The sequence below is a fragment of the Strigops habroptila genome, chromosome 1, assembly GCF_004027225.2.
Source record: "Strigops habroptila isolate Jane chromosome 1, bStrHab1.2.pri, whole genome shotgun sequence".
In the NCBI taxonomy this organism is placed as follows: Eukaryota; Metazoa; Chordata; class Aves; order Psittaciformes; family Psittacidae; genus Strigops; species Strigops habroptila.
Genome location: NC_044277.2, coordinates 4,764,397 through 4,778,702, shown reverse-complemented (window position 1 = coordinate 4,778,702; position 14,306 = coordinate 4,764,397). Strand labels below are relative to the sequence as shown.

Below are 14,306 nucleotides of genomic sequence, written 5' to 3'. Positions count from 1 at the left end.
TTACAGGCCTAATTATGCTTATATTCTGTAAATGAGATGAGGGGTAGAATTAAGGAAACATTTTCCCTTCATGTACAAAACCACACAGAAGGAATACAACACCCAAAGGAGGATGCTCCAGACAGATCTACCATGGGAAACAACAGGTAATATATACATATAGACACACACATACATACATATATTTCTGTTCATCAAGGATGATAGTGATAGGACAAGGGGTAATGGGTTCAAACTTAAACAGGGGAGATTTAGATTACATATAAGGAAGAAGCTCTTTACTGTGAGGGTGGTGAGGCACTGGAACAGGTTGCCCTGAGAAGCTGTGGCTGCCCCATCCCTGGCAGTGTTCAAGGCCAGGTTGGAAGGGGCTTGGAGCAACCTGCTCTAGTGGGAGGTTTCCCTGCCGATAGCATTGGGTCTTTATCTTTCTTCACTGCATGGGTTGCTCTTTGTGGCTCTCGTTTGCTTTGCCCTTGCTTACAGGGGCAACCGATACTATGATGTTAATAAACAATGGCTTATGCGCTGTTACAAGTATTTCAGAGGAGTATCACCATGAAATTAAGCCCTCGCAGTAGTGGGGGCATACTTAAGGTCCTTTCCAACCCAAACCATTCTATGATTCGATGATCGTATGTGTACCAAAAATTATCCTAAAATCTTTTTCTCTCCTGTTTCTTTGTCTGCCACAACGGTTCTATCAGAACATCTAACTGGTACAATAATATGTCCCCAAAATCTACAGAATTACACACGCAGTTTATGATTCTGATCATGTACAGTGCACAACAAAGATGTGCAAACACGTGGGGCTGGTTCAAAGGCCATGTCAGTCTGAATTCATGCAGCCTGCACATGCATTCCACTGGTTGATATGAAACAGTATAAATGTGGTGTGTGTACCTGTACACTCATGGGCATCTCCTTCTGGTAAGACGAGAGATATGTGAGAGAGAAGTGTGAAGTTATTATAAAGCAATAATTCAAAAAAAGCCTTCAGGTGAGAATATTATCAGGTGAGCTATATTCCTCAAGAAAGTCTTAACACTGAAGGATTAAAATGCGTAACATATGCATTATCTGGGAGGTAGAAAGGAGAAGAAAATGTGGTAGAGGTGGAGGAATCAATATACACTTTGCCACAGCTGTAAATTAACGTACCGCCTCACTTTGAATTCAACCCATTCTACCCAGTGAAGCCTATGTTTATTTTGAGCTTCAGCTGGCACAGGGGACAAAACAGCCATGCAGAGTTACTGTGATCTTTAAAAGAGCATAAAGAAAAAGACACATTGAGGAAATGTTACCTATGCAAACAGAGCATTGTGATTAGGTACCACAGTCCTGCCTCCAATGGTACTTTATTCTGGAGATTGTCCTGGGGCTGATTGATTTTCATGGCATCTGCCTCAATTAGCCAATTAACATCATAAATCTGTGCCCCGTGGTTCAGGAGCCTGAAATGATACAGCTTCCACAGACCTCCTCTGTGGAGGATCAGGATCAGGATCAGTCCTGAGTGACCAAGTGTTCCCCACTTCTTTTGTGGCACTTACATCAATGGTATTTGAATACTTAATTTCTTGTACAGCAAGCTGAGGTGGGGAGGATGAGCATCTTCTGAGGATGACTCAGCACTGACTTTCCAGGGAAAGGTGTTCTGATATTCTAGTGATGACAGGTATATAAAGTGTAGGCATGGAGGTATTCACATCATATATAAGGAAATAAAGAGAACAATCTAGAACAAGATTAAATGAATAGATTAGACAGACAGCAGAGTCTATTTTTAAAGTTCCAATAATAACCATCTATGAGAAAACAAAATAATAGCACTTTGGGAGATCTGCTCAATGTGCTCCTGAGCTTTAGGGACACCAACAACACGGAACAAGGATTTAAAAGCCATTTTGGTCATAGTTTCACATACTTGAAATTCTTGCTTTCTTGATAGAATATAAACTGTCCACTGACAACATAATTGTTGTCATACACTGCCATACCTTCCTTACCATAAATTACCATTTGCTTTACATCTTTTAATTGATAATCCTAAGAAAGTTCCAGGACTATATCTGCCTTATTCGGGCTGGGTCTGCAGTGCACAGAAGAGATACAGCAGTTTGATCAGAAGGAGACCATATCAAAGTAAGAAATGCAATCACTAAGCACACAACAGTTAGTTCTTCACATGGAACAGCATTACGGATGTCACCCCACTGAGAGTACAGTTTAACACATATATTTTACTACTCGTAGAGCCTGCAGAGTCTAAAGAAGGGGCAAAATAAATGAGAAAAGAAAAATATCTTTCCTCCCTAACTGCCAAATTCTGAACTTCTCTTTCTGTTCCTTGGAGACAAGCAGTAGTATTTCTGGTTTTGCAGAAGCCGCTCAGAAATGTGTGAAATATAAGACATGACTGGACAACATCCATGCAGCTCCATGATGTATTTTAGTCTGTTGCTTTTTCCGTACAGAACAGAAGGGCTTTTGCAGAGCTTAAGGGCAGGTGATCAATGCCAGGCAAAGTGCAAACCTCTCCGATCCCGTGACACAAGCTGAACAAATAATTAGCAAAACTGCTGCCCAAGCACTGAAGTGCCTCGAAAAGCTTTCTTCTCCTCTACCAGATGGATTAAATTTTAAAGATAACTTGCTTTTCTTTTCCAGCAGGGAAAGAGTGGGGACAGACTTCCAAAAATAGGCTAGCCTGTCACAACTGCTAACTGTCACACAGTGCTGAGATTGGAGCTGGTCTCTTGGGGAGGCGGCTGAGAACAGAGGGGAGTAAGGAAGCAAAGAGAAAAGAGCCATTTCTCTTTCCGTAGCCCAGCCAGAAAGAAAAGGAACAGGCAACCTGCAATCAATCACAAATAATACATAAGCCCAAAATCAGTCATTCTGAGTAAAAATACATGAACATATCAGTTTACCAGCAGTTATTATCACAAGTGCTATATTCTACAGCATCAAGAATGAAGCCCAAATGTACTCCCTGTCCAAGGTCTCACCAGGACAAATACAAGATTATTGCCTATTTAAACAAATTGAGCCAGCAAATTAAAGCAAAATGCTGTCTTTAAATTCAATTTTCAAACGCTGTCCTAAAAAGGCTCCTGTCTGTGTAGCCTCTGCAGTAAGTAGACACACTGAAGTCACAAGATGACTAGAAAATAAGTTTAGCCTTTTGTGAGATGAGGTATTCATGTTACATAAATTAAAAGCTTATTTAGAGAGAAAAATATGAAATAAACCCATTTAAATTCAAGCAAAATTTGCTCAGCTCTAAACATTTAAAGTTACAAGAGAAGGTAGGGGAAAAAACCTACAACTGCATCATTATTAAATGGACGAGAGCGTAATCTCATTCAACAGTGATCTTAGCTCCACGCATTCTTTTTATTAAGAGGTCTGAAGCGGAATATTTGAAAACAGAAATCTTATTAAGAAAGTCTTCATCATCCTTGCTGGCGTTTTTCCTTCCCACTGCATGAAGGAAATGTATTTTGTCTGTATAATCTCTGCCAATAATGGACTGATATTTTTTTTTCATTGCCTGCCTTAGTCACATGTTGTCGTGGAACATTAAATATTCACTTTGTTAAGCTGCAACACCAGGTGCTTTCTGAGGCATCTGTGTAAGATGTTCATAACACAATCTCAGCATCAGGACAAAGAAAAGAAAAAAACACAGCATAAAAGTGGATATCATCACTAATTCATGAATTTAATTTCCCTTTTTAGGTCTAAAATGCAGCCCACTTGTCCACAGACAACAATAGGGTTTTGTTGTGTAGTCATGAAACATTGATTTAATAACACTGAGATACTGACCAGCACAGATTATTTGATTTCTTTTTTGAATGGTGACCATACCTAGAAACCCCATTAAGGACACAGATGTGATTTTAGGTGCTGGGTACAAACAGTACTGGTGTGGGTTCTGCCTTGTGGCCATCTCCTTCCCTTTCTTCAGTGTGCTTATTTCTTTATTTATATTTCTGCATAGCACTATGATGAAATATAACAAACATGGTAGCCAAATTTTATTATTATAATATTTCTTGAAGCCAAGATAAAGCGTTGCTTTGCTCAAGACCTGAATGTGCAGTACAAACACTATTTATTATCGGTTTCCATGGGCAAATACTCCAGTGCTGCTCCAGCATTGCACAGCAAGTGAAGGCAGCTCCCACGCCCAGAGTCCAGGAAGGGCCAAGAGAGCAATAGCTTCAGTTCCTTTTCCTCTAGAACTCAGTCAACACACATTCTTCTTCTACTAAATGTCTAGGATAAGCCATTAAAATGAGGCTGATTTTATAGGGAACACTGATGAGTAAGGACTGTGCCAGTGTACACCAGCATTATCATTATCATAGGCAACTGAGGGCTCTAAGACAGATATAGCACAGCTTTTTCCTTGCCTGCAACCTTAAATTATTGAAATCATAAAACCACAGAATGATTTGGGTTGGAAGGGACCTTAAAGCTCCTCCAGTTCCAACCCCCTGCCACGGGCAGGGACACCTTCCACTAGAGCAGGTTGCTCCAAGCCCCTGTGTCCAGCCTGGCCTTGAACACTGCCAGGGATGGGGCAGCCACAGCTTCTCTGGGAAAAGTCTGTGCCAGCGCCTCAGCACCCTCACAGGGAAGAATTTCTTCCTAATATCTAATCTAAAACTACTGCCTGTCAGTTTAAAGCCATCCCCCCTTGTCCTGTCCCTCCAGGCCCTTGTAAAAAGTCCCTCTCCAAGGGTCTTTTAAAGAATAATCATCAATGGCAATTTTTTGTCAATGACAGACATAAATAAAATTAATTCCAATTAAACCACTCCTGAACTGAGAGTCTGAAAAGTAGCACATGAGAAATACAGCACCCCTTTTAAACAAGCCCTTGCCTGGAGCCTTTTACACTCACATAGTAAGTGTTTACGAGAGCTTTTATGAGAGCTTTTGTAGGGCTCATCCATATCATAACAGATACAGAGATTACTGTCGCTGAGAGTTCACTAATAACACAGAGGGCATCTTGCTATAAGCCAAAAGACTGCAAAAAAAAAAAGTCACACAGATCACAAAACAGTTGAGTTATGAACAATATAAAAGTTTCCTCTGCGAATAGCAGAAGAAATTCATCTGTGAAGAGAAAATGACTGGAGTCCTAAGGCAATTATTTTGTTATCTAAAAGTGGCTTTGAAAGTCAGACATTTTGCCTCAAAAACCAAGCAAAAGCAGTGTTTAGATGGCTGCGTGCAGGTATGTTGTAACAATTTTCAGATACTAACTCTTCTCTAACACAAGTAGCTTGGGGAAAACCAACACATTTTGTGTATATCAGTAGCTCTTTGATGGTCTCCTAATGAAAAATTAAACCTAACTGTAAATAATTCTGGTTTTATGTTAAGAATACCCATTAAATATTGGTGTGGTAATAAAAAGGAGGGGGGAAAAAAGCCAAACATCTCTTGTAAAAGACCATATCTTTAAAGCAACTGATTCAGTACAAAATGGGGCATTTGGAAACAACTACTTCAATTTCTTCCCTGATTTGATCAACTTAAAGGTACGTCTTTCAGGCAGATGGCAAAGAAAAAATACAGAATGTACAACATGGCCACTTCCTAACTTCTTGAAACATACTGGCAACCTCAAAAACTGGCACATCCTGTGACTTCAGCTCAGAGACTGATCCTCATGGAGAATGTCCATTTTATATAGTCATCCTAATGAAAGAAACAGAGCCAACAAACTTACTTCTTGGCACTGGTGGGGAATAAGCTCTCAATTCCACATTTCTGGGTGGAAGGGCAGGATGGGAAAGACGACTGTGTGATACTAAAGCTGGGGACACACAAAAAATCCTCTTCTAGTCATTTTCCCAGGTCAAATCTGAAGGGTTGCCAAATTGTTTGGATACCAACATACACTTATCAAAGCGAAATACTGATTCATACTACTGGTTAATACTATTTGCCAATTATCTGCTCCCATCTTTCTGTTACTGAGATAGCAATGCATGTGTCACAAAGGCTTTTGAGCGTGTGACAAAGAGTTTTGGCTACTGAAAAATCAGTGCTGCACAATTTACAAAACCAGTAGGTTATTTCAAGACAAAACTGCCATGAAACACTGTCACTTAAATAATGAATGGCTATGCTTGCTTGCTTGATTTCTTTCTCCTGAAATAATTTTTCTTGCTTGCTGTTAGTTGGCAACAAATACATCTTAACATTTGCATTTCAAGCAAGAAGAGAAATCCAGACAGTTGCTGCGAAAGGACTGGAAAATGTACTGTAAACTCTGCAAACCTACCAAAGCCATCCAAATGTAGCCAGACAGAGAATGCATTAGCAATTTGTCAGAAGTTGAGGAGGAACCCCAACTTTGCTTAGAGGATTTGGAAATTGCTCTTCTCTCCCATTTCAAAATGCTGTTCATAGAATCATAGAACAGTTCAGGCTGGAAAGGACCTTAAGATCATCTAGTTCCAATCCCCCTGCCATGGGCAGGGACACCACACACTAAATCAGCCACATCCCAGCCTGCACCATCCATTCAAACAGACCACAATGGAGCACCTCGTTCTGCTCACTCCCCATAATCCACAGCAAGAAACACAAATTGGCCTTTGAATAATTTATGACCAAAATGGCCCAAATAGGGCCCAATTTTCTTGTTGTTTGGGTTCTTTTCAGGGATGGTAGTGGTGGGTTTATCACCAGCAGTCACTGCAGAAATCATAGTCAAGTATTCAGGCAAAAAGTGCCCATCCAGGCATCATCGAATAAGTCCAACTCTCATTATTATTGAGTGTTAATATAAAAACTAAAAACTGGCTCAATTGCTGCTAGAGTTTATGTTTGCAAAGTCTTAATACCTATTTGGGACTTAAGCAAAAGAGAGACATGGCAAGAAACCCTATTTCAGTTGCTTATACCATTATAGGGAGTGGGTAAATTCTCAGCAACAGGTATTAGCCCAGTTAGTAAGAATACCAAACTAGTGCCTATGTTTGGGCAAAGGAAAAAATACAATTTAAAAAAAGACAGGTTTTGTACAAATATTTGGTATGAGATGCCTATGAAGCCAGTTGGTCAAGCATTTTGTCTGATAATTTGTCTGAGATTGCTGCCTTGTGGACTCAAAGCATGCAATTTATAAACCGCATCACTTGATTTCTTTGTGTAGCATGGACATTTGTCAAAGAGGTCCCAGGTTGAAAGGCCGCAGCTGTGGCATGCTCTGATTCCTTCCCAAATGGAAAGGAGCACAGACCAAATCCCCCCAGTCATAAAATCTACCCCAAAGGCAGCTTCACCACCCCAGCACCTTACCAAGCTAACAACAAAACACGGTGAACAGACAACACAGCTCGGGAATATTCTTGGATTTTCATAATCTAAGACAATAGACGCTGTTAAATGTAGCTGCTCCACTGATTTGCTACCACAACATCAGAGATCACCATATATAACTTACAGTGTATGCTGGCATTTAAATAATGGTGTGTGATAAATAATAAATGTAAGGCATAGGATAAGAAATCAGAGTGGGAAAGTGGACACATGAATTATACAACTACAAATACACACATATGTGTATACGTATATATATAGAGAGAGACAACATAAATCTTCACATTTCCACTGCTGACTCTCAGTTTAGATACTGTCGTGTTTGGGTGGGATGCTTTTATATACTGTGTCATTTTACCTTTGTTTCTAAGACAGTATCCTTATGAAGAGAGAGGAAATATTCAAAGGGTTTAATTAGCTTTTTCTCTGAGCATTCAGCAATCCCTCAGTGAATTATTTTCACTGTATTCGAACGGGCAAAATAAATCCACTACAGACTAACTACTAAGATCCTCCCACCCACAAATAAATCCTAACTGTTGCCCATTTCCAAGCACAAAAGAATACTAAAACAGCAAAACCACAGACCTTCAGGTTCTGATGAAATGAACAGAGAAGTAACCTTCAAAACTATTTTAACACATAGGGAACATTAGAACCGTAGAATGCCACAAGATACAGAGACACCTGCTGAAAAATACTTTATTGAGAAGTTCTAGGGAAAACAAAATTGAGGAAATACAGATGTAAGAAAACAAAGATTTCTATATATATACACATACATATATTTTAGCTGGCACAATACTTTTATTGTCTTTCAATATATATGTATATATAGATTGGTGAACTTACACAGGCAAAGGGTGGATGAGAGGACCCCCAGAGAGCCTCTTCTTTCTAACTGATACTATTTTATGGAAGGGAAGCAAGTACATTATAGAATGAAGTGAGGGTGGTAAATCCCTGCAGTGAAAACATCTTCCTAGGTCCTTGAATAACTTACAGCAGTATGATGCAACGGTCACCCCAGGAAAAAACCTGCCATACTCAAAGATTCTATGAATTCAGAAGCTTTAATAATTTTACACACTAAGTTCATTTTTCTGCATTAAGGCAACCTTTCAGAATTAAAAAAGCTTTTACAGTATCATATCAAATGGATTATTTTAATCATCTTTCAAACACGGTGCCAGGCAGAGACTCAACATACACAGCTTCGAGGGAAGAAAGTGAATTTAGAGGCAGCTATTTATTTCTCCCTAATATTCCACTTTATTCTAGAATACAGCACTAAATCTAAGGGATTATAAATGCAAAAAATGTACAACTAATGCCTATTTTTGGGGTCTTTAATAGAAGTGTCAGAAAAAGGTGATGATACTAAACCACACACCTGTCTCCAGCTTCATGCAATTGTTCTTTGCATTCATGTCTGCGAAGATGTGTTAATTCAGAATGGCTTTGGGTACATTTTTTCTCAAAACCTAAAACAAATACCAAGACAAGCTGCCAAGATTCAAAACAATCCTCCCTGAGCTGTGATCCTATATCAAGGCACGAAAATAACATCCCCAAACAACAGTTATTAAAGAAGATAGGCAGAAAGCAGTCCTGTCATTAAAACTTGGAGGACCAAAGCTATCACCACAGATAGCTGCAGTACCCAGGAGATTATAAAGGTGAACATAAGAGCTCACAGAACTCTGAGTGTATCTAACACCTCAAATTTCCCCAAACCAAGCAGGACATAAACCAAACCCAGGTAACAAACCCTGGCTTAGAGCACAAAATGTGGTGTATCTTTGTGTATGTTCATATTAATTCATGCACTTACCATAAATTCTAGGCTAAAAATCCTACCTGGTGGTGAGATTTCACTGATCATGTTGCTGTGTTAAAATACTCATCTCTGCTATATTTTAACAGTTACATGGATACTACTAAGGTTCTCTACTTGGTAAAGCAAACCTGATACATTCAGCGAGGAGTTTATAAGATCTTTAACCAAATGATTGAAATTTATTCCTTAGTTTATTCTCTCACATACACTGCATACCTGTGCATATAAATGCTTTCAAATTCAGCAACAGAAAGACCCATCTTGTGTGCTGCACTCCTCTGAAAATTCACATCACCTTTTCCCTTTCAGTTCATAAAAACTCTGGTCCCCCTGGCTTCAGAAGGGCAACTTAGGCACAGACATTAAACATGCCCTTCAGTACCCTGTGAGAATAGAGGCAGTGATCAGGACATTGCAGCATGGTAGCTCTTCCCGAGGCATTTTATTTTCCCCTATTTTGTTACCTAGAGGGTCAATCAGTGAATGCCGTGATTTTCCTCTCAGGATCCAGACTTATTTTTAAAACACGTTTAATGGGACATAATGTAGTACCAGCTCTTACACTTGACAGAAAACAAAACTTCAACTGAACATGCTCTACTTTAAAAAATGCATAAGGGTAACTAGAGCAAAAACAAAGCAGTTCTGTTCTACAATGTCATCTCAGGTCTGCTCTGAGAAAACATTAGCAAATCAAGATATATTTAGTAAAAATTAAGGTGCCACTATATGGCTGATTTATTCAAAACCTCATAGGAACTGAAAAAGAAAGACTTTTTACGTTCATCCCTGCTTTTGTGCTTCCTGAAATGTTAGCAACCATGGCTACCAGACGTCAGTAGGCTCTCATTTTCATCACCAAGACATATGAAAATGTAATATACTCCCATTAAACTTGCTCTTAGTAATTTTTTCTTACCCCAAAAGAAGATTCGCATACTTCGGTATCAGCTGTAACAACAGAAAGGTGCTCCTGCATATTCTACCCATTTTACCTAAGAAGTCGTGAAATCACCACTTCTTAACACACAGGGTAGGTTAAAATTAGGAGTTTCAGTGGTAAAAATTGGGCAGCATCAGTCTTACCTTAAGCCACTGGTCTTAAGTAACATCTGGGCCAATACAATCTATGAAAAGAAAGATGAAGCCCCTTTTCCTCAGTGCCCACTTCGTTTGGAGACTAGTGAACAAACAAATGTAACCCCAATGAGATTTAAAGGGTGGTTGTAAATGGTGGGAGGTGAACTCTGATCACCCTCAAACACATCCTGGTTTTCCCATATCAGCCCAGAGCAGTGTTTGTGGGACAACAGGCTGTCTGACTCCTCTCCTCCCTTCCCCCAGAATAAGTGTCTGCAGCAGCTTAATTATCAAGTTACAAACAAACATATTCAGCTTGGTGCATACATTCAATTACAGATAATGAGCTCTAGACAAAAGCTATTGAACTATAACTGATACTCTACGAGCTGGTACACAACAAGCAATGATTAAATGATACAGACTAGGGAGAAGACAAGACATTTTTATTCTTCCCTTGAAAAGCACGCAAAACAAGGAGATTTTCTGGGGAAAATCTGACAAAGAGGTAATTGTCAATACCTATTATTTTCTTTAGTCTCATCCATTTTTCATAATATTGCAGTGAAAGTTCAAGTAGTATTGTAATTCTTCGCTCTTCGTGTTGTTTCAGTAACATGGTTTTAAATAAAAGCCTACAGTTTTTGCTAAAAGTTGAAGTTTATATACCACAAGGATGTACCATAATATACTACAAGCTTGCAAATAAAAGCTAAGTCAAAGTGAAGCCTAAAGGCACAGTTTGGTAACCGGCAATTTGAAAAATGATAAACCAAATGAAACCCAAATATTAAAAAGTCAGGAAATTCAGACTTACAGTTTACATTAAAGGAAATGAAAACATCAAAAGTACAGACAGGGAGAAATGAAGTCAGTGGAAAACTCTGACGTCTGTCCAATGCGTTGGGCACAGTCAGGAGCTGCACAGATTAATCTTCTCCAGCTTCAAGACAATTTACAAATAGCACATGTAGAGCTTTGAGCACATTATGGCTATGAAAATGTTTTGCTCTCTAAAGTTTGTGACATAAAGGAGTGGTTTTTACATTACTTTTCTTTTCCTTATAAACCGAGTTTTCATTTGCAATGGCGTAAGGTTCTTTGTGCAAACCTTATCAGAAACACAGTTTCTTTATCTCTTCAAAAACCACTGTTGCAATGTTCTATCCAAAAGGTTTGCTGTAATCCTTCATCCTGGATTTAGTTTATTCAGATTCTAAATATAAAACAATCTGGAAATGTTAACAATTGCTTCTTTTTGGTATCTGCCCAGTGGTTGCAAGTTTATCATAATTTTTCATTTTGGTCACATCAGTTCAGACTGTGCTCTCCTGATAGCACAAAATTAAAATCTCAAGTGCTGACTCCTGCTTCCAGCACAGCAAAACCAGGAGCTCAGACAAGCAGAATGATTACAGATCACAGAGGGCTTTTGCAAGAGGTATTTCACTTTCTTACCTATTGCTAGAGGAAAATTGATTTCTCTAACCACAACCTGTGGCTAGCTTTCAAAAGACCACCACAATGACCTACAAGCATCCCAGTCAGCACCCAGCTGACTGCGGTGGGGGGAGCAGGCAGCACTGAACAATGGACGGGATTCAGCTTTCAAACTCTGCTTCTTCCAAACCAACAGGATACTGATGACTTGCTACAGTGAAAAGTGAAAAGTTTTCCTCCCTTTTAGGGTAAGTGTGAAAACGTGCAATCCACCAACAGCCAAGGAAAATTGAACTAACACAAACATAATTTTCTAGTAATCCTGGTGCATGTTACCCTGACAAAAAGCAGCTGTTTTGTCATAAGCATAATCCAGCTGTCGGATAGCCACAGAGTCTCTGAAAATACTGCTACTTGAAAATAACTGCTTCAACAACCAATCCTCAGTACAGCCCATATACAATTGTACTGCATCTCCTCTTGGAGCCATCACACTCTGCTCTCAAGGGGGTCAAGGCCAGATGACTTTTATCCCCATTACTAGAGTTGTACCTGGAAGTGGTCACAGCACCAAGCCTGTCAGAGTTCAAGGACCATCTGGATGATGCTCTAAGTCATATGGTTTAGTTTTAGGCAGTTCTGCAAGGAGCACAGAGATAGACTTGAAGAACCTTATGGGTCTCTTCCAACTTGAGATATACTATGACATGACTTGAGATATTCTATGACTATTCTTGAGATCTTCTCTGACATGGTTTAGTGGTGCACTTGGCAGTCCTGGGGTAAAGGTTGGACTTGATCATCTTAAAGGTCTTTTCCAACCCAGTTGATTCTATGATTCTATATGGCTCTTCTTCTTTTATGGCAGACTCTAAAACTGGCAACTGCCTGCCATCATCCAGGTCTTACTATAGGGATGAACAAATATTTCTCGGAAGATGCAGTCTGGATGGCTGCACACAGTGAGAAAAACTGGGCTAGAGAGCAAAATCAGGTCAAGAGAAAGTGGAGTTTTGTGTGAAAAAAAGTTGACTTTGCTTCATGTTAACGTACGAGCCATTGGTTGCTGCATGGCAGAAAAAAAAAAACCCTGGAAAGCACATATTAAGAAGAAAAAAAATTCTCATATTTTAAATTATTTTTGGAAATGGGTGATAGACTACTCAAACTCCTGTTCCTATTTGACAGAATCATAGCATGGGGAAGGACATCTCCCACTAGAGCAGGTTGCTCCAAGCCCCTGTGTCCAACCTGGCCTTGAACACTGCCAGGGATGGGGCAGCCACAGCTTCTCTGGGCACCCTGTGCCAGCGCCTCAGCACCACCATAGCAAAGAATTTCTCCCTTATATCTAATCTAAATCTCCCCTCTGGCAGCTTAAAGCCATTCCCCCATGTCTGGTCCCTACAGGCCCTTGTAAAAAGCCCCTCTCCAGGTTTCTTTCTGGCCCCTTTAGGCACTGGAGCTGCTCTAAGGTCTCCCCTTCAGGAGCCTTCTCTTCTCCAGGCTGCCCCAGCCCAGCTCTCTCAGCCTGGCTCCAGAGCAGAGCTGCTCCAGCCCTCGCAGCAGCTCCGGGGCCTCCTCTGGCCTCGCTCCAGCAGCTCCACATCCCTCTTGTGCTGTTGCCCCAGAGCTGGATCAGGACTGCAGGGGGGGTCCCCCCAGAGCGCAGCAGAGGGGCAGGATCCCCTCCCTGACCTGCTGCTCCCGCTCTGGAGGTGCAGCCCAGCACACGGGGGGGTTCTGGGCTCAAGCACACACTGAAGCTGGGTCATGGGGAGCTTCTCATCAACCAACACCCTCAAGTCCTTCTCCTCAAGGCTGCTCTCAATCTGTTCTATGCCAGCCTGTGTTTGTGCTTGGAATTGCCCTCACACAGATGCAAGACCTTGCACTCGGCTTTGTTATACTTCAAGAGTTTAAACTTCAAGGTGGGCATGGGTCCACCTCTCAAGCCTGTCAAGGTCCCTCTGGATGGCCTTTGATAGGACAATCTTTTGCAAGGATGAGTTTTGGATTTATTTTCTAAGTTCTTTTGTAACATAGGACCTGACTTGTTTCTCCAAATGACCTGGTTCTCCCTCAGCTGTATCAATTCCTTGCTAGTGCTCCAATCTTGGCAGTAGAGACATTTGATGTTTATTACTTCGTGCCTGGTAGATACTGTATGGCCTTCCAAGAGCTGAAATGCTCAAATTCAAATAACACAGCTGGCCTCATACAGGCTGTCATTAAACTCAGCAATCAGTGGTTAGCAGTTGGAGAACAAATAATCCAACAACTCTCTAAAAGGATCAGAGTTTGGTATTTGGAAGGATGGAGATCAAGGTATAGGAACTTCTGGGGAGGCTTTTAACACCCTGCTACACAGGGTGTTAAAAGGTCTATCTGACCTCATCTACTGTTGGCAACAGCCTCTCTCTGAATAGAATGGTGCAGATGACCATTATGGGTCTACCAAAATGTCACAATTCTATGGACACTTAAATTATATGAACATACAAACATTTTTACAAATATAAGAACCACTTAATATCCACAGAAAATATGTCTTCCCGCCTTACACAAAAGGCTGCTCTAAACA

General features: G+C 40.4%; 1 protein-coding gene across 2 annotated transcripts in view; it reads right to left on the bottom strand.

The window, feature by feature from the left end:
- Positions 1–14,306, bottom strand: part of TRAPPC9 (trafficking protein particle complex 9) — a 481,851-nt gene that overhangs the window by 148,685 nt on the left and 318,860 nt on the right. The window lies entirely within an intron of this gene.